General features: G+C 57.2%; 1 protein-coding gene across 3 annotated transcripts in view; it reads left to right on the forward strand.

Annotated features, from left to right (window-relative positions):
- Positions 1–1,341: 1,341 nt before the first annotated feature.
- LOC133354086 (CDC42 small effector protein 2-like) overlaps positions 1,342–26,037 on the forward strand; it is a 43,604-nt gene continuing 18,908 nt past the window's right edge. The window contains exon 1 of one of the 3 annotated variants that reach the window (XM_061570653.1): positions 1,342–2,111. The gene's annotated coding sequence lies outside the window, so the exon portion shown is untranslated. Of the gene's footprint in view, positions 2,112–22,690; positions 22,782–22,813; positions 22,995–26,037 lie in introns of those variants that run through there. The other 2 variants (XM_061570657.1, XM_061570656.1) reach the window with 2 other exon arrangements.

Genomic DNA, 26,037 nt, shown 5'->3' on the forward strand with positions numbered 1-26,037 from the left:
ACCTTGAGATAAGCACATCGACGGAGTTTGCTACTGCTGCTGCGTTGGCTGTGGTGTCCAGCCTCTGGCCACCACTAACAAGTCCACTCGGCACCTATCATCATGGGGACCTATCTGCCAATGTCAAAGTGAGAAAAAGAAGAATAGGTTTGACCCTTTCTGGCAATAGAACAGGCGTTGAGATGTTCAAACACCAAAGTAGATACCCTCCGCAAGGAATCAAGTCTGCATTAACCACACACACGGGACTTGTGCTCTGATAATTGTGATCTATGGGGTTGTTTTTTTTAAACTGATTGGCCTTCACCAGGGACAGCAGCCTTCTTCATCGCCTCGTCTCACCAGCACGTGCCAATCACGCCGTGTGGTCTACAACGAGAAAAACATTTTTTCAATCGATGTAAAACTTCTTTCACACCGTACGTCAAACGCGCCAATCGAAGGTGTGAAAGGAAACGTTTCGGGCAATGTGCCTACTTCATAGCACGAAACGTCGCCTAGTTTATAGACAGTCCCCGGGTTGCGGAAGTCCCAACTTACGGAACTCCGACCTCACGGAAATGCTCCCGTAAATCACGTCCGACACGTTCAACACGCGGAGATGTTTCGCGTTGGTTACGTCAGCGCAAGTAGTGCGGCGCGGATGAATACCGTAAGGCGGGCAGCCTTACGCCTCCTCACTCGAGGTTCATTCGGGTCGAGGTGAATGGAATTTTTCTTGATTTTTTAGGGGAAATTGTTCCGTTTCCTACACACGGAAAATTCGGGCTACGGATCGTTCTCGGGAACCTAACCCTTTCGTAACCCGGGGTCTGTCTGTATGTGTGTATTTGTTGTATGAGCTGTTGTTAATGGTAGTTGCCTACGACTGCCCAAACAGCAGCATCACCACCAACACAATCTGTTTAGTTTTTTTTTATATTTGACGTCATTGGTGTCGTGAGTGTGTGGGCATCATCCGTGACGTCAGCCGCGAGTTGTTCCGTCATTCGACCGCTTGGAGTCGCATGCCCCGCTTGGGGGTTGTGAGGTTCCCGCCCGTGACGTCAACGGTTGCCGTGGAGACTGTTTGTGCGTGACGTCACTGGTCGTGTGCTTCGACGTGACGTCACCGGTCGTGTGCTTTGACGTGACGTCACGCCCCTTGCACAGATTCCCGGCGGGTTAAACCAAAGTGGCAGGAGTGGGTGGGGGGGTTTTTGTTTTCCACCTAAAATATTTAAAACGTTTAAGAGGCAAAGCTCATTTAGGAGACTAAAGATCGCATGAGTGCGTGTGTTCCACTTAGATAACTGAGTTGTAATTCGGGGGTTGAGTAAAAATGTGGGAATTGAACGCCGAGTGCGGAATGGTCGCGCCCGGGAGGAGCGTTCTGGACCCGAGTGGAGCGTCACGATCAAAGAGGCCAGCGCGGAGACAGCGAGACACACGGGGAGAGAGGGAGAGACACGGGGAGACACACGGGGACATAGAGAGACACGGGGACATAGAGAGACACGGGGACATAGAGAGACACGGGACATAGAGAGACACGGGGAGACACACGGGGACATAGAGAGACACGGGGACATAGAGACACACGGGGACATAGACACACGGGGAGACACACGGGGGCATAGAGAGACACACAGGGAGACACACGGGGGTCTCCATAGAGACAGAGAGACACACAGGGAGACACACAGGGGGACAGGGTCTCCATAGAGACAGCGAGACACACGAGGAGACACGGGGGTCTCCATAGAGACAGCGATACACACGGGGGGAGATAGAGAGACACACAGGGAGACACACGGGGAGACACACGGGGAGACAGGGTCTCCATAGAGACAGCGATACACACGAGGAGACGGTCGCCATAGAAACGGAGACACGGGGAGACAGGGACACAGAGTGACGCAGAGAGACATAGGGGGGGGGGGGGTGGGGGGCTAACGCGTGGCCAAGCAATCTCCGTAGAGACAGGGAGACAGGCACTTGGAGACACGCACACAGAGCCGGTTGCTAGCAGACGGACAAAAGAAGACAGGCGGAGACACCCGGACCCCTGGAGACAGACACGTGGAGACACCCACGTGGAGACACGTGGAGACACCCACGTGGAGAGCGCTGTGAGTACCCCGTGGGTGTGCGCTGTCTCCACGACGACGCACCCACTGCCTCTCGCACAGCACCGGCATAGCAGGTGCTATAGGCTGCTCCTGCTGCTGCCGTGGCAGGGACGCAGCAGAAAGTGCGGTGCAGCAGGCCCAGCTGCTGCACGGCACTTCTCTGCACCCGCCTCTGTGGCTCGCCGCTTTCACCAACTCACAGTGACCAGATTGGTGAAGTATGGTCAAAGTAACCCCTGCGACCCGGCACCGTGTGCGGAGAGGTCCTCATCCAGCAGTGGAGTGACACGAAGTGGCTGTGCGCGTGTGGAGAGCGGTGGCGCAGTGGTTAGGGCGCCGCGTGCGCCGCTAACACATTCTCGCTGGAGAGACAAAGACGGCGGGGGGGGGGGCAGGCGTGGTGCTGGCCACCCACCCCCCTCGTGCCGCCGTCATAGGTCGCTCGCTCACAGCACTTGCCTCCAAGACTGTTGAAGGCTATACGGGGGGTCTTTGTGTGTGTGCGTCACATGTTACAACACGCATGTTACAACACGCATGTAAGCCACAGAGCAGTATTCTGTGCAATGTCTGTTGATGCGGTCGCGTTTACCCTCCATACAAATCGTCGTGTTGCACTGGAGTTTTGTATTATTGTGTCGTATGCGTTGCTTTGTATTATTGCACGGGAGCGTTGCTTGCATTGTGTTTGTATCGGACGTGTGGTGGTTGCAGCAGTCAGGTTACCACCTGTCCCGGGATGACCCGGGACAGGTTGGAGAAATCGGTGTTTGTGTTTGGGTGGCAGGAATTGCTTTGCACCGAGATCTGGTGACGGCGTTGTGTTAAAATGTACTGCTGCACAGACTGCACAGTTTGCATCAACCTGGGCTGACTACGAGAAGTGTCCGGATTTGTGCTGTGTGAAGAAGGTGCCAACCCTCCCCCGTACCACTCAATCACTCACCCACTCACCCGTTCATTAATTCAATCGTTCGTTTGCCAAGTCACTCAGTAACTCAGCCACTCACCCACTCAATCACTCACCCACCCACGCTAGCGTCGCCACCTGCCTGGGAATTGGCATCTGTGGTTATTTGTGTGGCAGGAATTAATTTGTACCGAGATATTTGTGACTCAGCGTGGCCTTCCCCAATAAATGAGTAGATATGAATATTCGCTCACTCAACGACTCACACCCTCACCCATTAATCGCATTCACTCGTTCGTCACTCGGTAACTCATCCACTCACGCGATCACACATCCTCTCCCTCGGGGTTGCCAACTGTTCCGGGTACCCACCGGGACAATTGGGGGAAATTGGCATCCGTAGTCGGGTGGCAGGAATTGATTTGGACCCAGCAATCCGTCCCGGTTCTGTTCTGTGTGTGGAGCAGGCGGTCACCCTGGAGGCAGCTCGCGCTCAGCGTGTGCACGGGGATCTTTTTGGAAACATTGCACACGAAGGAACCGACACCGTACTGGGCGGTACACGCAGCAGCGATATGATATTGACGTCAACTTGTAACGCACCGCCGCCACGCAGTGTTCCCCCTCGCCCGGCGCTACCAACAATTGCGGCTTTTGACATAGCAAGGTGTTATTGGCCAATTCGTGAGTCTTTATTATACACGTGGGAGGAAACTTTGCACTTGCGAGCAAGGGGGAAACGCTCTAGCCCATACAGACGGAACAGGTGGAGTTTGTGTAGTTTTTGTTGTTGCTGTACAGCGTTCTCTGGGCGAGCCAGGGTACGGCACCTTCTCGATAACTATGGGATGGGAGTTTCACATCATCTCTGTGTGATCCGCCAACCTCCGCTGATGCCTCCACAGTGCTGAATTACAGGCAGCCACGTGCAGCAGCGTAGCCACCAGGGACTGGATGCCGCTGTGTGCTGCTCGGCCGATGCACCGGCAGGTTTCCAGATTCTTCATCGCTTGTGTCTTCACAGCTGACTAGCTTCATGGCTCATGGTAGTTTGCCGGCTGTAGCTTCTTCACAGTTATAATATGTTCAACTTCTAGTGTGCACGGTATTCGCTCGCTCTCAAAAAAAAAGATCGAGAACGACTCAGAGGCGACAGGAGGAGGAGGAACCACAGGCGAGCGGGAGCCGGGGCTACCAAATGCTCCAAGCTCTGCGGTCCTCTATACGTTAAGGTGTTTATCGGCCAATTGACGGGTGTTTATTATACACGTGGGAGGAAACCGGAGCGCCCGGAGAACCCCCAGGCGCTGCGAGGGGACGGCGCTCCAAGCACAGGGTCCGGGCCGCAGCGCGAGCCTCGCAGTCGCTCCCAGTGCTCGGCTTGCCGCGCGGTCACCGCAGGCCGCTGCGGGAGCCGCGGTCACCGCAGGCCGCGCGGGGGGCCGGCGTGGACGAGAGACGACCCCCGCCGCTTGGTGCCAATTGCTGTGGCCAACGCCGTGAGCCACGTGCTTCGCGTGCGAGTGGGGGGGGGGCCTTCAGCTGGGATAGCGTGGAACTGAAACGGAGTCACTGAACCCAAGCGAGCCTAAATCGTCATGAGCACCGACAATACAATTCATTCCCTTCTGCCATGGAGGAAGGGAGAGATGGTGGAGGTGGGGGTGCGGGGTGATAGGTGGGGGGTGAGCCGGCTGCGGGAGTGTGGGTGGAACTGGACCCCGGTGCGGGGAATGAAGACTCTCCTGCCCGTGGGCCCCGGTGCAGTTGCACCGCCTGCGCACTCGATAGCAGCTGCGGTCCTGGGCCAAGAGCGAAGCTTTGCAGAGCCACTGGGCCAAGGAGCGTGCTGGCAGCTGGCACGGCCCAACACGGCTCGGCACGGCTCGGCATGGCCCAGCACGGCCCAGCACGGCTTGGCAGGGCTCGGCACGGCCCAGCACGGCTCGGCACGGCCCGGCACGGCTCTGCCGCGCGGTGGTCGTGGGGACGCCGCAGCTGAGTGCAGCTCGGTGAGCACGCTCGCCAGCAGAGAGACAAAGGCAGCAGCTGAGCGCGGACCCGCAAATCAACGACAACAACAGCCACCAAACGCCACTAGGTGGCGGTGACCTCGCCACGGCGCTTGTGCCAGGCTAGGTGCACTCGTATACCACGTGAAATGTCGCTGGCTGACAAGAGGTCACGTGACAGACCCAGGTGAAGTGGGTTGGGCTGACCGAGACGACTGGCAGATGCACCAGCCGTGCTCCCCACTGTGCCCACTTGGTGCGCTTTATCCGCCCGGCGCTCCGCGTCGTTGTTGTGAGCGTCGCTCCTCTGACCGACCACCACCACGACCACCACGACCACCAGCAGCAGTAGCACCCACCTAGCGGAGCAGCAGCAGCAGCAGCGGCAGCAGCCGGCACGTGCGGGGTGGAATCAGTGTGGGCACGACCGCTGCATGCTAATCACACGCTCCGCGTGCAGTGCGCTTATGTAAGAGCGATCGCGCGCACACACACAAAGGCAAAGATCCCCCGTGTATCCGTTAACAGACTGTCGGGGCAAGTGCTGTAGGTGGGTGGCCGACACCATGCCGGGTTGGGCGTCTTTGTCTTCCCAGTGGCGATGTTTTTACACACCACACCATGTACTCATTTAAGGCTGAGTCAACCTAGGGGAGACTCAGGACCGGTTCGGGTAATCGTCATTAGTGTTGGCCGTGAGCGGGAACCGTACCGGGTCGCCGGGTGTGTAGCGTAGCGGCTAACCGCTGCACCACCGCTCGCCCACACGACACGCACAACAACAACAACGACGACGTCACGGCGGCGCTTGTGCCAGGCTAGGTGCGCTTTGAGGCCAACGCGTGAAGTGTCGAGGGCTCGTTGCCGGCAGGAGGTCACAGACCCAGCTCGGTGCAATGGGTTGACTGATGGAGATGACTGACAGATGCACCAGCTACATGCACACAACAACAACAATAACAGCGAATAACAACAAAGAACACACGCACACATCCCACCCACGTCGCCATCCCACTGCCGACCCCGGGTATCGATTCGTATTCCTTTCCTCTCTCACTCTCTCTCACTCGCACTCTCTCTCTCACTCCCGGTGAATAAGTGGGGTGTTTATTTTGTTTTGTACGCGCAAGGGACGAAAAGGTGGCAACCCCTCACCCACTCACTCATCTTCTCACCCACTCAACCACTCACTCATCTACTCACCCACTCAACCACTCACTCATCTACTCACCCACTCATCTACTCACCCACTCACCCACTCACCCAAACACTCAACCAACCACCCACTCGTTAATTAATTCACTCAGCCCTTTACCAAGTCACTCATTAATTCAACCACTCACTCACCCACTCACTCACCCACTCGTCCATCTATCCACCCTTGGTTGCCAACTCTCGCGAAGGGTCCAGGGACGGGCCTCTGTGCTCGGGCGTCAAGGGTTCAACCTCGCCGAGGTCTGGTGCCGCTATTGCGTTGAACTCCATCCCAAGGGACACTGCAGCACGGCTCTCTGGTAGGAGACCTCGAGCCCACTCAGACACCTGCCCGGGTGTAGCTCCGTGTGGAAAAGGGGGCGGGGGGGGGGGGTAAATGCACCCTTCGATGTTGTGCTGACGCGTGCTGTGCAAACATCGCCACTGGGGGAGACGGAGGCGGTCGCGCGTGGTGCTGGTCACCCTCAGTGCTCGCTAACCAGCACTTGTGCCCCAACAGTCTGTTGAGGCGACACGGGGGGGGGGGGTGCGGGGGGGGTCTTTGTGTTTGCGTGACTTTGACCCGAGCCTCCGTTATTGGGCCGGTTTCGGCGGCTTGCTAGAAACTCCAGCGCTCATCTGCGTGATGTGTGCGCGTGTGTGAGTGTGACGGGTTCGCGGTTGACATCCGCGAATCGCTAAACGCCCTGCCCTCGTTACGTAACCCCCAAGCGAGGAGCCACGGGCAGTAGGAATCTCGTTGCTCGCGACCTTCAAACGCCGCGTTCAACATTAAATAACGCGGAAGTGGTGCGGAAAGCGGCCCACAGTTTGCTCGTCTGCAGTGGCGATGTTTAGCACACACACGGCACTCAATCGAGGCCTCGTCGACCTAGGGGAGGGCCCAGCACCTCGGTTCAAATATTCGCTGCCACTGTTATTGGTTGCGAGTGGGAATCGAACTCGGCTCGCCCGGGTTCGTGAGGCAGTGCGGCGCTAACCACTGCGCCACCGTTCCCCACAGTGAAACACACAGAGAGGACAGTCGCAAGTTCACTCACCACACACACACCCGTCGTCACTCGACATGAAACGTTAAAGTATTTATTCACGCGTCCACATTTTCCACAAACCGCAGGGCAATCCAGCAGTGAGGTGGCTGTGCTGAAGCAACGCTGCTGGTGAGACGCAACTCCCAGGAGGCCATGCAACGGGTGACCTGTGTCAAATATACTCGTTTTGTTTTCAATGCGGAGAGATACATATGGAGAGGAGAGGCGTTATCATGATAACTTCGAATTTGTGAGGCACATTTCATCCGTAGATCCCCATGCGTGCCGTGAATGCAAAGCAGGAAATACTGTACACAGAACCAGGGCAACACGGCCAGAACTATGGGGTAAAGGCCAATGTGTGTGTAATAGGTGCACATGGCCTGGCACAAATGGTGACGTCACCGCCACTTAGTGGCGAATGGCGGCTGTTGTTGGTGCTGGCTAACCGCACTTGCCCCAACAATCTGTCGAGGCTATATCGGCGGTGGTTAGTGTTACATGAAGCCGACGAACCGAGTTCGATTCCCGCTCTCGGCCAACACCAGTAACGATTATCTGAACCGGTCCCGGGCCATCCCCTAGGTCGACTCAGCCTTAAATGAGTACCTGGTGCGATGTGTAAAAAGAAACCCCCATCAGCACTGAGCGACCGGGTGGCGGTGGTGCTGGCCACCCAGCCCCCAGTGTGCTTCCATCGCTACTCGCTAACAGCACTTGCCCCAACAGTCTGTTAAAGGCTACAAAAGGGGGGGTCTTTATCTTTGTGTCATGCCCTCTTCCCGTCTGACCACTGCGGCGCGTGACCCCGGGTTGTCCCCCCCCCCCCCGACACCACCACCCCCACCCCCGCCCCCTCCGCTATTGTCTGCGTTTGTTTCAAACCTGCCAGTGACGCTCATCTCTGATTCCCACCGCGTGCTCGCGTATGGCAACTCCATCGGCACAACGCGTCCATCCGATTGTCCGCGCACATCCGCAGAGATCCGCTGCTCGTGATATCCACGCGAGGCGGGGGGGGCGGGGGGGCAAATTCACGATCCACATTTGCCATTTCTCGTGGTCCAAACCGGCCACATTACTCATATTACACTTTGCTAAAATTACACATCCAAACACTACAAATTACTCTAATGCTGTAAACAATAACGTGTGCATTTCCGTCACGCCCAAATTAATCATCTAAAACAGTTATACACATTGTTATTCGTGTAAATGTTTGTTACAAGTCACACGTGCTTAACCGGACAAATATGTTGCTCTGGTTAATCGGAAATCCACGCGATTGCCTCTACAGTACAGTAGTTGGAATATATTTACAACAGTGGGCGGAGTTTCATTTTGATTGGCGTGGCTCTGCAGCTGTTCCACTTAGTGGGCGGACTCTTCTGTGCGGGAGCAGGAAAGTGTCATCACTGAGCACGCGCATCCATCGATCTGTCGATCGTTAGTTTTTGGCATAGAGATCTTCGAACGTGAATATCTTTGGGGATTATCTGCGATTTTTTATTGTCCGCGGCCGTCCTCCCCGCCGTTTGCCGCAGATAATCGAGAGTCTGACTGCATACAATACAAGGCAATTGTCGCCACCCCTACTTCGGAAACTTGGCAGGACCCTCCTGAAAAGAAATGCCATGGGACTCTGTGACTCTTTCCTCTCCGGGCGTTGGCGGCTACACTGCACGTGGCTGCTGCCTCGACTCCAGCAACTCCGCGGAGGCAGCAGCAGCAGCGAGGGGGGTCAGTGGGTCACTGCGCACAATGATGTGACACTCCCCTTCCCTGGCTCGCCAGGAGAGGGCGCTACAGCAGAATTGTTGACTCCTCCCGTGTGCCGTCTCTGTGGGATAGAGTGTCTCCCCCCCACCTCCCCCCGCTCGCTCGAGTGGTTTTTTTCTCCAGGTGCTGCGGTTTCCTCCCACACCTCTAAATACTCATTACATTAGCGATATATAGAGGTCTGCAGAGCTCGAGGAACTGTTGGTCGCGCTGGATCCTCACCGATTGGCTGCTGCTGCTGCTGTTTGTCTGTGGTTCCTCCTCCTGGCGCCTGAGTCGTCCCCTCTCTCTCTCTCTGCGTCTGCGTGGCGGTGTCGCATTGCGATTTGAAAGGAGTGACCATCTTGTAATTGCGTTATTAATGCGATATATCTGCGGATCGTCACGTGTCCATCCGGATTGTCACGTGTCCATCCGGATCGTTACGTGCCGGTGCTTTTGTGTGCCCAGGCCGGTGGCTTGCCACTGCGGTCGCTAATTATGAATTAATTGTTGTCTCTCTCTCTCATTCTCTCTCACACACACACACGTGTCAGTCGTGTGCTTGCTCATTTGTATGGCGCGTTCAAAATAAATGGTCTGGCAAGGGTGGGGGGTGGGTGGAGGTCACGGCGAGGGGAAGTGGTGCCAGGGCAGCTGCCTGTGGCTCGCAGATAAAGCCTCGGGCGACCTCACACAATCAGTCACGCACACACAAAACCACGCGCACACACACACACAAAGAACGCCCGTGTAGCCTCTAGCAGGCTGTTGGGGCGAGTGCTGATAGCGAGCTGCACCTATAAAGGTCGGCACGCCACGCGAGAGGGCGTGGGTGGCCGTCGCCACGGCCGGCCGCCTTTGTCTCCCAAAGTGCTGATGCTTACACACCGCACCGGGTGCTCATTTGAGGCTGACTCGGCCGAAGGGAGGCCCCGGACCGGTTCAGAGAATCGTCACCGGTGTTGGTGGCCGTGAGCGGGAATCCAACTCGGGTCATAGCCGGGTTCGTAGCGCTAACCGCTGCGCCACCGCTCCCCACACACGCACACCAACACGCATTGAGAGCAGCCTGTGACACAGAGAGAGAGAGCAGCCTTAAGAGCTGCTGCATGCACAACAACAGCAGCAGCAGCAATAACGTGGATAATAGTATCATCATCTCAACTCACGGTGTACAAATGACACCCACGAATGACTAAATTGGGATTGCACAGCAGCAGCACCAGCAGCAGCACCAGCAGCAGCGATGATGGCGCCTCTGCTGGCAGACCGATGACCATCCGCAGGCCGGGTGGCCCCCTTGTGCCGCACGGCGCCCCGTTCGTCCCGCGCTGAGGGCGAGATCCGAAAAAACCTAAGAATAAGACTCTAGGGGGTTGTTAGCGAGCGCCTATTAAGGCGTGCACGGAGCACGGCCGCCACCATGCCGCGTCTGTCTCCCCAGTGCTGATGTTTACACACCGCACCGGGTACCCATTTAAGGCCGAGTCGACCTAGCGAAGTGTCCAGGACCGGTTCAAATATCCGCCGCCGCTATCGCCGGATTCGTAGCCTCGGCGCGCTAACCGCTGCGCCACCGCTCCTCCCATAATTAATTAACCGCAGAGACGCGCGCGCCTCTCCGTTCCGTTTCAAGTGCCGCTTGCGAGTTCACAAATAGAACTGCCGCTCGTCATCGCCTGCCTGACGTCAGCACCACGGCTCTCTCACCCGACTTCTCATCGCCTCCACACGGGGACCCCTGCATCAGGAATTGCCCCCCCCCCCCCCATGCCACCGTCCTCCCCCCCCAAATCTCGCCCGACACTTCCGCCCATGAGTCAGCAGCGAGCGAGCGTGGTGCTGGACGTCCCAACACCTCGCGACTCAACTCCAGTGTGGACGTTGGGCCTCTTGCGCACCGCACGTCGCCATCCGTGCGAACGGGAGGTACGAAACTCAACTCCACTGCTGGAGTCCTGAGCCGGTGGTGGAAATTCCACGTTGCTATGGCTGGAGACGAGTCACAATAATGGACAACAACAAAGAGACAGCCAATACGTCTTCTTCCCATATCTGTCTGTCCACGTCGTAATAATAATAATGACGTCTTTAGTTTGTACACGTCTCATCTGCCGCACAGCGTTCTTCCAGCGAGTGCAGCTTGGCGACGGCGGTGTCACCAGGCGTGGCACACGGCAGGAAGGGTCCCCGATAGAGCAACATCGCCCCCCCCTCACCTACTGCAAAGACTTGGCAGGACCCTCTTGAACAAGAGTCTTGAGACTCAATGAGGCTTTCGAAATAATAAATCAGAGAATGTTTGTTATCAGAGCATGCTTGTATGCATGTTCGCCACAAGTGCGTGTGGTGAATGCAGCAACTTGATTCAATGCAAAAGGTTTCTATTTGGGGTTTGAACATCTCACCACCTCGTGTTGTTATGCCGGAAAAGGTTCAAACCTATTCTTATTTGTCCTACCGTACTAACGATAGAATAAATATTGTCATTTCGTGATGCTGCTGCTGCTCCGTTTGGTCGTGGTGCACAGACAATAACAATAACAGCGACAACAACTCAACACGTTAGTCACTGACACTGCGCATGTGGCTTTCAAAGAAAAACACGGAAATAGTAGGCGACGTTTCGGGCAATGGCCTTTCTTGTATCCTGTGATGAATGTGCTATGAAAAAGTACAATTTCCCCGAAACGTCGCCTATTATGTATTTCGTACTTTAAAGGTCACACTGTTATTTAGTAATGTGTTGAGTTTTTGTTTTAAATAAATAATTATAATAATGATGATATTACATAAGTATACCTTCGTCAGTAACCTAGGCTGGAGCCCAGCGACCGTAGCTGATGGCCGGGGTACGTGACCCTCACCCGAGCCCAGGCGAGATCCGCATTGCTGTGATCGTCATTGCCCCGCATGTCGACTCATCACTCTCATCCTCCCTCGCTCTATCGGCGGCTCATTCGCTGCAGGTCCCGAAGGACGGCGTGGCTCCTGAGCCTCCCCTAAGTCGACTCAGCCTTAAAACGAGTACACGTCGCCGGCGGCGGCTAATAAAGCAAGGGCACTCGGTGAGACGAAGGTGGCCGGGCGTGGTGCTGGCCACCCCCCCCCCCCCAGTCTCGTGTGCCGTGTCGGCCGCCATAGGCGCTCGCCAACAGCACTCGTTCCCAACGGGCGACACGGGGATCTTTGTCTGCGTGTGTGTCTGTGTGTGCGGGGAAGTATGCACTCTGCTGCACGGAACGCGCTGACACATTCCAAGTTTCCAGTGGTCGACCACACCCAGGGGCTCTCGGCGGAGCGGGAGTGTTGGGGGGGATGTGTGGCGAAGAGTACAGGAGTCTTCAGGGACCCCCTCACTTCCACCACCCCCGACTCTCCCCCCTCCCTTTCCTCCCTTCTCCTCACAGTTCCATTCACACTCTCAAGGGCGTTACCCGCATTTCGCAAGCGGGAGACGGGAGCCGAGTGATGTAAAGACGGAGGAGGGAAGGGTTGGTGGGGTTCGTGGGGGTGGTGGTGGTGGGGGCCACAAGGAACTGTGGCGACACCGCAAATATTGAGCGAGATAAGAACACGAGGTCAGCATTGGCCGCGTGGAGGAGCTGTGGCCGAGGGGACAGCACACGCGAGGTGAACTAGTTTGACACCCTGGATGAATGCAAAGTGGCACGGCTGACATCATCCGGCGATACCATCTCCAACATGAGATGGCATGGGCTGATGATGGATGGGGAGGAGGCAGCGGCGGCGGCTCGCGGCTGAGATGACTCGCGGTTCGGGATGACTGGCGGTTGAGATGGAGATCTCTCCGGCGAAAGGGCTGCGGGACAATTTGCTGCGGAGGTTCCCGTGAGAAATGTAAAATTGATTCTTCGGCCGATTACGGTTCACGTGGGTTCAGTGCGGTTCCACGTGGGCTCCTATCTCGGCCACTGTGGCCACGCAGGGAGCGATCGTTGTCATTTGTACAACGTTGCTTGACTCGTTTCCCGATCATTTACAAATGTTGGGGTTTGGGTCAAACATTTAGATTTAGTGTCATAAGCCCCCCTCCCACCTATGTATCCTCCCAGCTTGTAAAAAAAACATAAACGAAATAATATTTATTTTTTATTTCTACGAAACGAGCAACTGTTTTACCTGTGTCACACGACGATGTGACGAATGGGAAAATAACCAGGAAGATCAAAGGGTAGAGAGAAGATAAAGAATCGGGGCATCGGAGGATGGGGAGGGAAGGAGAAGCAGCAGAGAAACGCGAGCACGGGGGAGGTGTCAGTCACGAGAGATGAGGAGAGGGAGGGGGGAGGCTGTGTGAGGCCGTCGACGCTGTCGGAGCGGCGTCTGTTTTCACAGTGGGCGGAGTGGACGGGGAGAGGGGAGGGGTTCAGAGTGGGCGGTGGCCACAGCAGGAGTCACGTGATGTACGGGAGGCTTGAGCTGGCTTTTAGATAGTTTTAGTATGTACTGACAGGGGGCCAATTGTTTAGAAGGAGGGCTGTCCCTCATCGCATCTAAGAAGCCAGCAGTATTTGTAGCCCGAGCCTGCTGATGAGACTCCGTGGATCGAAACCGGTTACAGAATGTGCTCGCCTTCATCAAATACTGCTGTCTCCAAGGCCGATCGGCTGATGCCGGTGATCCAGCGCTGTGAAGGCAACAGCTAGGGTTGGTGGATCACCGCACGGTTGGGGTGTGAGAATCCCTTCCCGTTGGGTGGGCGTCAAGGAGGTGCCGTACCCTGGTACAGCAAGTGGTCTAATCCCCATCGGTTTCCATCTGTACGGGGGAGAGGGGGGATAGAGTGTTGTCCCCTCGCGCGAGGCCTAGTGGGTTTTTGCTCGGCGCTCCAGCTTCCCTCCTCCCACGTGAATAATAAACACGACTCGCCACTAATTGGGGCTGGACAAAAAAAAACATCTTACAAATAAACAACCCCCCCCCTGACCCCCCGAGTGTAGCGGCGTCAGGACCCTCCTGGCAGCGAGTCCTGCGACTCAATCTGCCTCTACTGCACTCGGCTCCAAATCTCTCCGTTGCTTTTGTCGGCCACCGCCAGGTGAGCGGTGAAGACCCCAAACCGATGGGGGTGGAGGGGGCTTCTTGACCCAGCGTCTTGCGTTCGAGATCATCAGCACGCCGGAGGGACTCACCCACCACCCCTTCCCATCACGGGACACACATCCACGCCACGTCAGCTCGCCCTTCTCGTCGCTGACCAATTTAATGTCATTTATTTTTCCACTCACAGAGAGAGAGAGAACGAATGCCCTACGCACACACAGGAGCGCCGGCTTTAATCAGAACAGTGTGCGTCTCTGTGGCAGACCCGAGCCATCGCATGCATAGCTGCCCCCCCCACCCACCACCACCACCACTCTCACCCCCTCGTGCTGCCCGCATGACTCGACTCGCCCCTGCCAATGTCGCGAGCCCCTTGGAGCCCGCTGGCTGCTGAGACTCCTCCTGGCTGTGTTGGCATCCAGTGGAGAGGCAAAGACAAAGATCACCCGTGTAGCCACACACACATACACACGCACATACACACACGCACGCACACACACGCACATACACACACACACGTGCAGCGATATTGACGCACGCGTGCGAGTTGGCGTTACTCGTCTCCAACCACCCGAAGATTTTCTCCAACCACGACGCGCGTGCTCCTCTCGCCGTCTCTCAGGCTGCGACTCCTCCCAGAGCGTGGGGGGCGAGTGCCGCCAGCCGCTCGCTCGCTCGCAGCGCCCTCAAACAACATACAGCGCCTGGGTGGCGGTGGCACAGAGAGTGGGGGGGGGGGCACAGAGCAGCCCGCAGGGGGGGGGGGGCTCATCTCAAGACGTCGCGCGCACTGGGGGGAAAAGGGGGGGGGGGGGTAGACACCGATACGGAGAGAGAGAGGGAGATACTTCTAAATGAGAGGGATTAGTTTTTAGGATGTATTTTTTTTCTCTTTTTGTGCTTAGGGGGCGAGGAATGCCGCGCTGGAATTACTCGACGGCAGAGAGGCACCCATGAGATGCCTCGAAACTTGCGGTGCGAACGAAGACGCTGCATAGACAGGATGGGAGACAGAGGCATGCGTGCACTGTGGGGCCCGAGGGAGGGGATTCCAGACATTGGAAGTTGCAGAGAAAGAGAGATCGTTCATAAATTCTGCCCGGGTGGAGAATGACTGTGGGACTTTGACAACATGCCTCGGGTGCTGTAGCGGAGTGGGGGGGGGAAGGTCTCAGGCGAGTCCATTGAGGATGTGGACAAATAATAATTCGTCCACACGTTCAGTTCTTCCGAACTGGAGGTCTAGACAAGGCTGAGAGCATCTTACAAGCGATGCGGTGGTCGCATTACAAGGCGTATGGATGGGAGTCCTGCCTGCCTATCGTTTTTGAGCAGCGCAAATGTTCCTGTTGTGAAATCTACAACGATGGCGTTGAGAAAGAGAGACAGGGAGACTGGCAGAGAACGCAGAGAGAGAAGCCACGGACACAGAGACAGACTAAGAGGGGGTGAGCTCTATGGGAGGTCTTGGAGACAGTGAGTACGATCTTGTAATTGCCAGAATTGGAAGCCGATGGAGGGATCCGGGAGGAGGAGGGAGACACGGGGAGGAGGGAGACACGGGGGGGGGGGGTGAAGACACGGGGAAGGGGGAGACACGTGGAGGGGGAGGGAGACACGGCAAGGGGGGTGGAGACACGTGGTATGGCGGTATTGTGGATTGTTCGAGACGAGGAACTTGGAAACTCCACGGAGGCGGTAGTCGACTTGGGATGTGACGCAAACAAGTGCCGGTACGTCGCCTACAGCTGACTCATCATCATCAGCTGCTGCAGCTGCAGCTGTTGCTACGTCGTACAGGACGATCGGACCGCGAGCTGCAGGGACGCCCTGAGCACCTGGGCGAGCGCGTGACCTCGCGGGGCGGAGCTCCCTGAGGAGCCCCCTGAGGAGGCGCGTGCCGTGGCCCAGGCCGGTCGCGGCCGAAACCCGGCGGGTGTCGGTGACGCACCACAGGGACCGCCGAGTTGGCACAACACGGGCGGGTGGAGGCGCGAGATGCCGGCATCTCGCTGTTTATTGACTAAACAAAACGTCTGGCCACGCAGAGGGTCAGGAGCGATGGGCTTCGTCCGTACTTCTGTGGCACCGTACGTAGCCAACCGTGCTCATCGGATGTGGTGGTGGTGGGGGGACGAGGAGATGGAGGAGGAGGAGGCTGCGTGAGGCCGTCGACGCTGGAGGAGCAGCGTCTGTTTTCACAGTGGGCAGCGGCAGGGAGAGGGGGGTTCAGAGTGGGGGTGGCCACGCAGAAGCCACGTGGTGTACTGAAGAAGGCTTGAGCTGATTTAGATCTACGGTAATAGATGTCACAGCAGGCGACGTGAATGCCTCACCCCTATGCACATTGGTTCGTAGCTTTTCAGTGTACGTAGCGTGTGTCTGTATACGCCGTATGTAACATCTTCTCATATATGTATATGTATGTATTTTAAGTGTAGTCGTGTGTATTCATATAAATGTCTACGTATGGTTGTGCATAGTTATGCAAGTAGCGCCACATCAATACATGTGTTTGTATAAGTGTGTATTTATAGAGCGGTGGCGCAGTGGTTAGCACACTGAGCAAAGGCACTGGCAACCCGGGTGGTATATGAACCTGCGTTGAACCTCCTCTAGGTCGACTCGGCCTTAAATAAGTATCGGCTACACCCGGCCACAACGTGCGTCAATGCCGGCCTGAACATGCACTCGCAAACAGACTGCGCCTGTGCCTCTCTCGACTCGGGACTCAGCACTTCCTCCCCTTCACTGCAGCCTTGCACCCCTTTGGCTCTCCGCCGTTACAAATATGTAGAATGTTCATAAACACATCGGTTGCTGACGTCACAAAGATGTAGAATGTCCATACACACGTGGGTTGGTGACGTCACAAAGATGGAGAATGTCCATAGACACGTGGGTTTGTGACATCACAAAGATGGAGAATGTCCATAGACACATGGGTTGGTGACGTAACAAAGATGTAGAATGTCCATAGACACGTGGGTTGGTGACATCACAAAGATGGAGAATGTCCATAGACACGTGGGTTGGTGACGTCACAAAGATGTAGAATGTCCATACACACGTGGGTTGGTGACGTCACAAAGATGGAGAATGTCCATAGACACGTGGGTTGGTGACATCACAAAGATGGAGAATGTCCATAGACACGTGGGTTGGTGACGTCACAAAGATGTAGAATGTCCATACACACGTGGGTTGGTGACGTCACAAAGATGGAGAATGTCCATAGACACGTGGGTTGGTGACATCACAAAGATGTAGAATGTCCATACACACGTGGGTTGGTGACGTCACAAAGATGGAGAATGTCCATAGACACGTGGGCTGTTGACGTCACAAAGCAGCTGTACTGACGTGTGCCCCGTGCTGAATTTTACCTTCGAAACAAAATCTCGCTACCCCCCCCCCCCCCCCCCAGAAAAGGCATCTCGCACCCCTCCCCGTAAGTTACCACGACTGCTCTCTAAACACCACAACAAACACCTTCAAACCCATATACACGTTCCGATATACACAAACCCATATACACATGCCCGTATACGCATGCACATATACACAAACCCATATACACAAACCCATATACACGTGCCCATATACACATGCCCATATACACGTGCCCATATACACACGCCCATATACACACACCCATATACACATGCCCATATACACACACCCATATACACACACCCATATACACATGCCCATATACACACACCCATATACACACGCCCATATACACATGCCCATATACACACGCCCATATACACATGCCCATATGCACACGCCCATATACACACACCCATATACACATGACCATATACACATGCCCATATACACACACCCATATACACATGCCCATATACACACACCCATATACACACGCCCATATACACATGCCCAGTGCTATTACGTAACGACGTCGGAGCGGTGGCGCAGTGGTTAGCACATCGCGCCATGATCCCGGATTCCAGGCCACCCGGCTAACGTCAGTGGCGAGTGGTCTCTGAACCAGTCTCGGTACCCCCCCCCTGCCCCCCCAACATTAATAATAACAAAATCATCCAATGTCTTTCTCCGGTGAATATCAATCAAAAACCGATTTTCGGGGGCTCATGCGGAGAACGATCGCCTCCACCCCCCCCCCATGCCCCCCACACTGACAGAGCAGCAGCAGCACAGTGAGGTATGGTCACACTGCCTCCACGACCGGCAACGGGTTGACAATAGGGGGGTGGCTGGTTGAGGAATTGGGTCGCATTCCGCGTGCGCCCCGCGTGCGCGCGTATGTCACGCGTCCATGCTCTCTTCACGGCTCTTCCCAAATCCCACGTCACACCGGCCCCCTCCCTCGCTCCATCCATCCTCCCCGATCACTCCCTCGCTCTCCGCACACGCAAATCTCTCTCTCTCGCTCCACACGCCGAGCCAACCCACAGAACTCCGCCTGCTCCCCACCACCACCACCACCACATGCACTTAGCCTGGCACAAGCGTCGTGGTGACGTCACCGCCACATAGTGGCCTTCACAGGCTGCTGGGGCAAGTGCTGTTAGCGAGATACCCCATGAAGGCCGGCACTGGGGCACACGCAGGGGGTGGTGTGGCCAACAGCGCGCCTGCCCGGCTGCCTTCGTCTCACCATTGCACTACACACTGCACCAGGTACGGACTAATTTGAGGCTGAGTCAACCTAGGGGGAGGCCCAGGACCAGTTCAGATAATCGTCACCGGTGTTGGCCGTGAGCAGGAATCGAACCCGGGTCGCCGGGTTTATAGCGCAGCGTGCTAACCGCTACACTACCGCTCCCCACACTAACACACAACAACATCCGCCATTAAGTGGCGGTGACGTCACCACGACGCTTGTGCCAGGCTAGGTGCATGTTGAGGCCATGTGAAGTGTCGAATGCCCGCTGGCAGGAGGTCACGGAGCAGATCCAGGTGTCATGGGTCGACTGAATGAGATGAGTGGCCGATGCACCACCTTTGCCCCCTACTGTGCCAACTTGCTTTAGCCACCCGGCGCTCCGCTCACAACAACGAACGTTGTTCCTCCGCTCTCCATTGTTGTTGGAGGGTGACTGCCTCCAACTGCCCAGTAGCGTCCTTCACGAGCCTCCTTCACAGAGGCCGATCTCGACACCGCTCGTATCAGTTTAGCCCCCTCTATCCGGCCGAACAAAAGCTGTTTAGGCATTCGGTGGCTGGACATGTGGGCTTCATGACCTAGCGAACACAGCCTTGCCTGCTGGAGGAGCTCACCGATGGGACTTTGTCCAGATCTTTCAAGGATTTGTGAGCTCACACAATCCAGCCTGGTTAAACCCAGGATGGATTGTAGGCAGGCCAACTTAAATGTTTCTAGCTGGCGAAGATGTTCCATGAGGAGGGTCCACGTTTCGCAAGCATAGAGAAGGGAAGGTATGACTGTGGTCGAGAAGACCTGAAGCTTCGTGTGGAGTGACAGGCCAGGTAGCTTCCACACAGCGTTACGCAACCGATGAAAAGATAATGCCGCTCGACTGATTCGGGGTGAGACCTCTGCTGTCAAACCGGAGCCGGTCATGAGCACACTGCCCACGTATGGGAAACTCTACACTCTCTCCACAACTTCCCTATCACCAACTGGGAATTGTAGGGTGGTGTGTCTGATGGTACAAAATACCCAGGCAGGTGCTTAGTTATGGTGAGGCTGATGGTAAGGCCCCACCTCTTAGTGGCACGCTCCAGGTTCCTCCTCTGAGTGAGCAGCAATTACCAGATCATCGGCATACATAACATGGTTAACCAATAGGGAGCCATCCCTTGACCACACCCGGGTATCGATCAGCCTCCCATTGTATCTGTACCAGATGGCAATTCCTCCGGTACAACCATCAAAGGCTTCACAAACTACGTGGTCGAAATAGTTAAATAATGTGGGAGCCAGAGTACATCCGGGTCCTGGGTGTACATCCACCACCGGAGTGGAAGAATGGCAGGCGTATCTTACAGATGACAAGTCGATGGTCGGTGGACAGATCAGCTCCACGGTAGGTCCTGGTGTCAAGGACATGGTCCCGCATCTGCTGTTCCGTCACTATATAGTCCAGCAGATGTTCTTGCTTGGACCCAGCATGCATCCATGATGTGTGGATGCGCCGATGCCGGAACAGCATGTTGGTAATTACAAGCCCATAGGCTGCACACAAGTCTAGCAACTTCCTATCATTGTTATTGAGCTGATCTGGCCCATGGCTTCCAATGCACCTGTGACAGGAGGTCATAGAAGGCATCTGACTCATCGGCTTTGCCTGCATCCCTCCACGGATGTTCATCTTCGGTGGGGGCATAAGTAACCACGATCACCACTCCTCGCCTCCGGTTGATGGGAAGGCGAGCCCAAAGTAGTGACACATACACTAACCCACACACACACACACTAACCCACACACACCACACACCCACTAACCCACACACACCACACTCACACACCCACTAACCCACACACACTCACACACACTAACCCACACAGTATACGCACTCACACGCCCACTAACCCACGCACACTTACACACCCACTAACCCACACCCACTCACACACCCGCTAACCCACACACACCACACATACACCACACACACACTAACCCACACACGCCCCGCACACTTACACACCCACTAACCTACACACACACCACACACTAACCCACACCCACTCACACACCCGCTAACCCACACACACCACACACACTCACACACCACACACACCGCACGCCGGGCTATGTTTTAGCTGCTCCTCCCTCCCTCCTCCCCCCTCCTCCTCCCTCCCTCCTCCTCCCTCCCTCCTCCCTCCCTCCTCCTCCCTCCCTCCTCCTCCCTCTCTCCCCCCTCCTCCTCCCTCCTCCTCCTCCCTCCCTCCTCCCTCCCTCCTCCTCCTACCTTCTCCCTCTCTCCCCCCTCCTCCTCCCTCCCTCCTCCTCCCTCTCTCCCCCCTCCTCCTCCCTCCTCCCTCCCTCCTCCTCCTCCCTCCTCCCTCCTCCCTCCCTCCTCCTCCCTCCCTCCTCCTCCCTCCCTCCTCCTCCCTCCCTCCTCCTCCTCCCTCCCTCCTCCTCCCTCCCTCCTCCCTCCCTCCTCCTCCTACCTTCTCCCTCTCTCCCCCCTCCTCCTCCCTCCTCCTCCTCCCTCCTCCCTCCCTCCTCCTCCTCCGTCCTCCCTCCCTCCTCCTCCTCCCTCCTCCCTCCTCCTCCCTCCCTCCTCCCTCCCTCCTCCTCCCTCCCTCCTCCCTCCCTCCTCCTCCCTCTCTTCCCCCTCCTCCTCCCTCCCTCCTCCCTCCCTCCTCCTCCCTCCCTCCTCCTCCCTCTCTCCCCCCCTCCTCCTCCCTCCTCCTCCTCCCTCCCTCCCTCCTCCTCCTACCTTTCCCTCTCTCCCCCCCTCCTCCTCCCTCCCTCCTCCCTCCCTCCCTCCTCCCTCCCTCCTCCCTCCCTCCTCCTCCCTCTCTCCCCCCTCCTCCCTCCCTCCTCCTCCTCCCTCCTCCCTCCTCCCTCCCTCCTCCTCCCTCTCTCCCCCCTTCCCCCTCCTCCTCCCTCCTCCTCCTCCCTCCTCCCTCCCTCCTCCTCCCTCCTCCCTCCCTCCTCCTCCCTCCCTCCTCCCTCCCTCCTCCTCCCTCCCTCCTCCTCCCTCTCTCCCCCCTCCTCCTCCCTCTCTACCCCCTCCTCCTCCTCCTCCCTCCCTCCTCCCTCCCTCCTCCTCCCTCTCTCCCCCCTCCTCCCTCCTCCTCCCTCCCTCCTCCCTCCCTCCTCCTCCCTCCCTCCTCCTCCCTCTCTCCCCCCTCCTCCTCCCTCCTCCTCCTCCCTCCCTCCTCCCTCCCTCCTCCTCCTACCTTCTCCCTCTCTCCCCCCTCCTCCTCCCTCCCTCCTCCTCCCTCTCTCCCCCCTCCTCCTCCCTCCTCCTCCTCCCTCCTCCCTCCCTCCTCCCTCCTCCCTCCTCCCTCCCTCCTCCTCCCTCCCTCCCTCCTCCTCCCTCCCTCCTCCTCCCTCGTCCGCCTTTGACACCCCCCACCCCGTGGCCTGCGCCGCTTGCCGGCGGCCCCGGCCCCGGCACGCGCTCAGCGGCACCACCGGCTTCGCCGTCGATTCGCGTTTGGGAAGTTCCATTCTGGATCAGTGGTAGTGGGTGGGTGACACGGCTGTGGTGAGTGCATGTTTGAGTGTGTGTGTGGGTGAGTGCATGTTTGAGTGTGTGTATGGGTGAGTGCATGTTTGAGCGTGTGTGGGTGGGTGAGTGCACGTTTGAACGTGTGTGTGTGTGGGTGAGCGCATGTTTGAGTATGTGTGTGGGTGAGTGCACGTTTGAACGTGTGTGTGTGTGGGTGAGCGGAAAGGAAAGTGGAGTTTGCCGGAGACACGAGGAGGGGGAGGCGAGTGGGTGGGTGGGTAGAGAGAGAGGGAGGAGGGGGGCCCTTTTTGGATGATTCTGCTGCTGGGTTTTGTAAGCCGTGGGAGGGGAGGAGGGAGGGGGTGAGAGGGGGAGGGGTGAGAGGGGGGAGCGAGAGCGAGGGGTGGTGGGTGAGGGAGGAGAGGGAGTCGCCCCAATCCACACTCGCACGGAAGTGTCAACACAGACCCGTCGTGTCTTGGGCAACAACAGCAACAACAGCAGCAACAACAGCAGCAACACGCCTTCACAGGTTCAATAACTCGCTGTGCCACGCCGCGTGTGTGTACGGCGCTGTGTGCGGGACTGTGTGTGGCTGTGTGTGTGTGGCTGTGTGTGTGTGGCTGTGTGTGTGTGTGGCTGTGTGTGTGTGGCTGTGTGTGTGTGGCTGTGTGTGTGGCTGTGTGTGTGGCTGTGTGTGTGTGTGGGACTGTGGCTGGACTCAAGACCAACCGGAGGGATAGAGGTAGTTTTGTGTTTTTATGTTCTCGTTTGAGTTACCGCGACAACGATCAGCATCTTTGGCGCCACCGTCCTCCACATCATCACCATCACCACCATCGCCACCACCACCATCGCCACCACCACCATCACCACCATCACCACCACCACACTCCCTCCTCCCTCCTCGCCATTCCTCGCAGACTGCAAGCTCGCGAGCTTCCTTCTCCAGTCCCGTGAGTACAGTGCGAGGTGGCACAGTCGTCGTGTGCGAGGGCTCGGATCGTGGTGCTGGTTGAGATGCCTGGGGTAGGGGGGGGTCGAGGAGACTCCGAGACGGCCACCATCATCACCACCATCACCACCACCATCACCAACATCATCACCATCACCACCATCATCACCACCATCATCACCACCATCAGCATCACCACCATCACCACCACCATCACCACCATCACCACCATCACCACCATCACCACCATCACCATTACCACCACCATTACCACCACCATCACCACCATCATCACCACCATCATCACCACCATCACCACCATCACCACTATCATCACCACCATCACCACTATCACCATCAGCATCACCACCATCACCACCAACACCATCACCACCACCACCATCATCATCACCACCATCATCATCACCATCACCACCATCACCACCATCAGCATCACCACCATCATCACCACCATCACCACCCATCACCACCATCACCACCATCATCACCACCACCATCACCACCATCACCATTACCATCACCACCACCATTACCACCATCACCACCATCACCACCAACATCACCACCACCATCATCATCACCATCACCACCAACATCACCACCACCATCACCACCACCATCACCACCATCATCACCAACATCACCATCACCAACATCACCACCATCACCACCACCACCACCATCCTCATCACCACCACCATCACCACAATCACCAACATCACCACCATAACCATCACCAACATCACCACCACCATCACCAACATCACCACCACCACCAACATCACCACCATCACCACCACCATCACCACCAACATCATCAACATCACCACCATCACCAACATCACCACCATCACCACCATCACCACCACCAACATCACCACCATCACCAACATCACCACCACCATCACTAACATCACCACCACCACCATAACCACCACCATCACCACCACCATCACCACCACCATCACCAACATCACCATCACCACCACCAACATCACCACCACCAACATCACCACCACCAACATCACCACCACCATCACCACCACCATCATCATCACCACCACCATCATCATCACCACCACCATCATCACCATCATCACCACCACCACCACCATCACCAACATCACCACCATAACCACCACTATCACCAACATCACCACCAACATCACCACCACCATCACCATCATCACCACCACGATCATCACCATCACCACCACCATCACCACCATCATCACCATCATCACCACCACGATCATCACCACCACCACCATCACCACCATCATCACCATCATCACCACCACCATTACCACCACCGTCGTCGTCAATATCATCAGCAGCGGCATCGTGAGCAGAGACGCACAGCAGCCGCGACACATCACTGGCGGACACTCACGCCCGCGTCAATCTCCTGCCTCGCCTCTGACTTCTTCCCGCGAGCCGCACTGGGAGTTGCACATCGCTTCGGCAGTGCTGGTTCTTGGTTCTTCTACACGAGCTTACCTCGGGATCGGTTTCGACATTCGCTGTCTCATCAGCAGCATTGGTTCAGCACAGCGACCTCACTGCCGCATTGCCCTGCGGCTCGAGGAAGCTGCCCTTTGACCCCTTCTCACGATCTCCCAACGCGAAGGGGTCGCGAGTTCGAGTCGCGGTCTCCTTGCCACTGCCCAGGACTCGGCGTTAGAGGCCGGCGGTGTTAGAGCCTTGCGGTGTTAGAGGCCGGCGGTGTTAGATTCTGGTCAATACCCCCGTGGGAAGGGACACTGCCTGGGAGTTGTTTGTAGGTTCGGGTTGTAACGGAAGGAGCGGTGATGATGGTGGCAGCACACACGCGCTTTCTCGAACCCCGCCTGTGCTGTACTATGGAGAGCTGTTGCCATATGTGGCCGGGTCCCCCCCCCCCCGCGTTCTCCGGTTTCCTCCCACAGGGCCGTTGCCCGAAACGTCACGCGTTCATTTGAAGTCCACAACCCAGTGGTATTGACAGGGAGCGTGTTGAGGTTTGTTGTTGGTTATTAGTCATTCATCGAATTGGCCAAACGTCCCAACGTAGCAGGACCCTCTTGAGAAAAATGGTCACAAGAGGCTTTCTGGGTAATTAAGACATGTTCCGCTATGCTGTTATTAAGAAGGCTTCTGCCGAGCGATGGATAATACCCACCAGGGCCAAACTGCCAGAGGGAAACACTCGGTCCCGCTGTGTCCCGCTGCGCCCACGTTTGCCAGCGACGTTCTGCAGTCCTGGCGCGGCCGCGGCGATGCTCCTTGAGCGTGCCGGCTCCGGGGGCCGCCGGCTCGGAGGGCCGCCGGCTCCGGGGGCCGCCGGCTCGGGGGGCCGCCGGCTCCGGGGGCCGCGGCTTGGGGGGCCGCGGCGGCCACTGCGGAGCGGTTGCCCCTCCTCTGGGCAAAGGCCGTCGAACCCCCCCCCACCTCCTCCACCCCCACCCCCCCGTCGTCTCGCCTGAACGCAGCTGGCTGTGCCGATAATCCTCAGGGTCGTCGATAACCCTCCCCCTTCCTCCCCCCGTCCCTCCTCCCCCCTCGCCGCGGTCGCCGCGTGGTCTGCGGTGACCACGCGGCGGCCAAACGGTGCGGGACGCGGCAGCGGAGACGCGGGGCGGCCCCGACGTGCCCTCCCCGACGTGCCCCCCCCCCCGACGTGGCCCCCCCCCCGACGTGCCCCCCCCCCCCGCCCGGTGCCAAATCTTGGCTGCCGCCGTGCGGGAATTAAACGCGGGCCGCCGGTTTCGTAGCGCGGTGCGTCCACCGCTGCACCACCGCTCCCCTGCACCGACCCCTTCGGCCACCGGGC

This window comes from Lethenteron reissneri, chromosome 46 (genome assembly GCF_015708825.2).
Source record: "Lethenteron reissneri isolate LAM-NWPU_2019-01 chromosome 46, ASM1570882v1, whole genome shotgun sequence".
Taxonomy (NCBI): Eukaryota; Metazoa; Chordata; class Hyperoartia; order Petromyzontiformes; family Petromyzontidae; genus Lethenteron; species Lethenteron reissneri.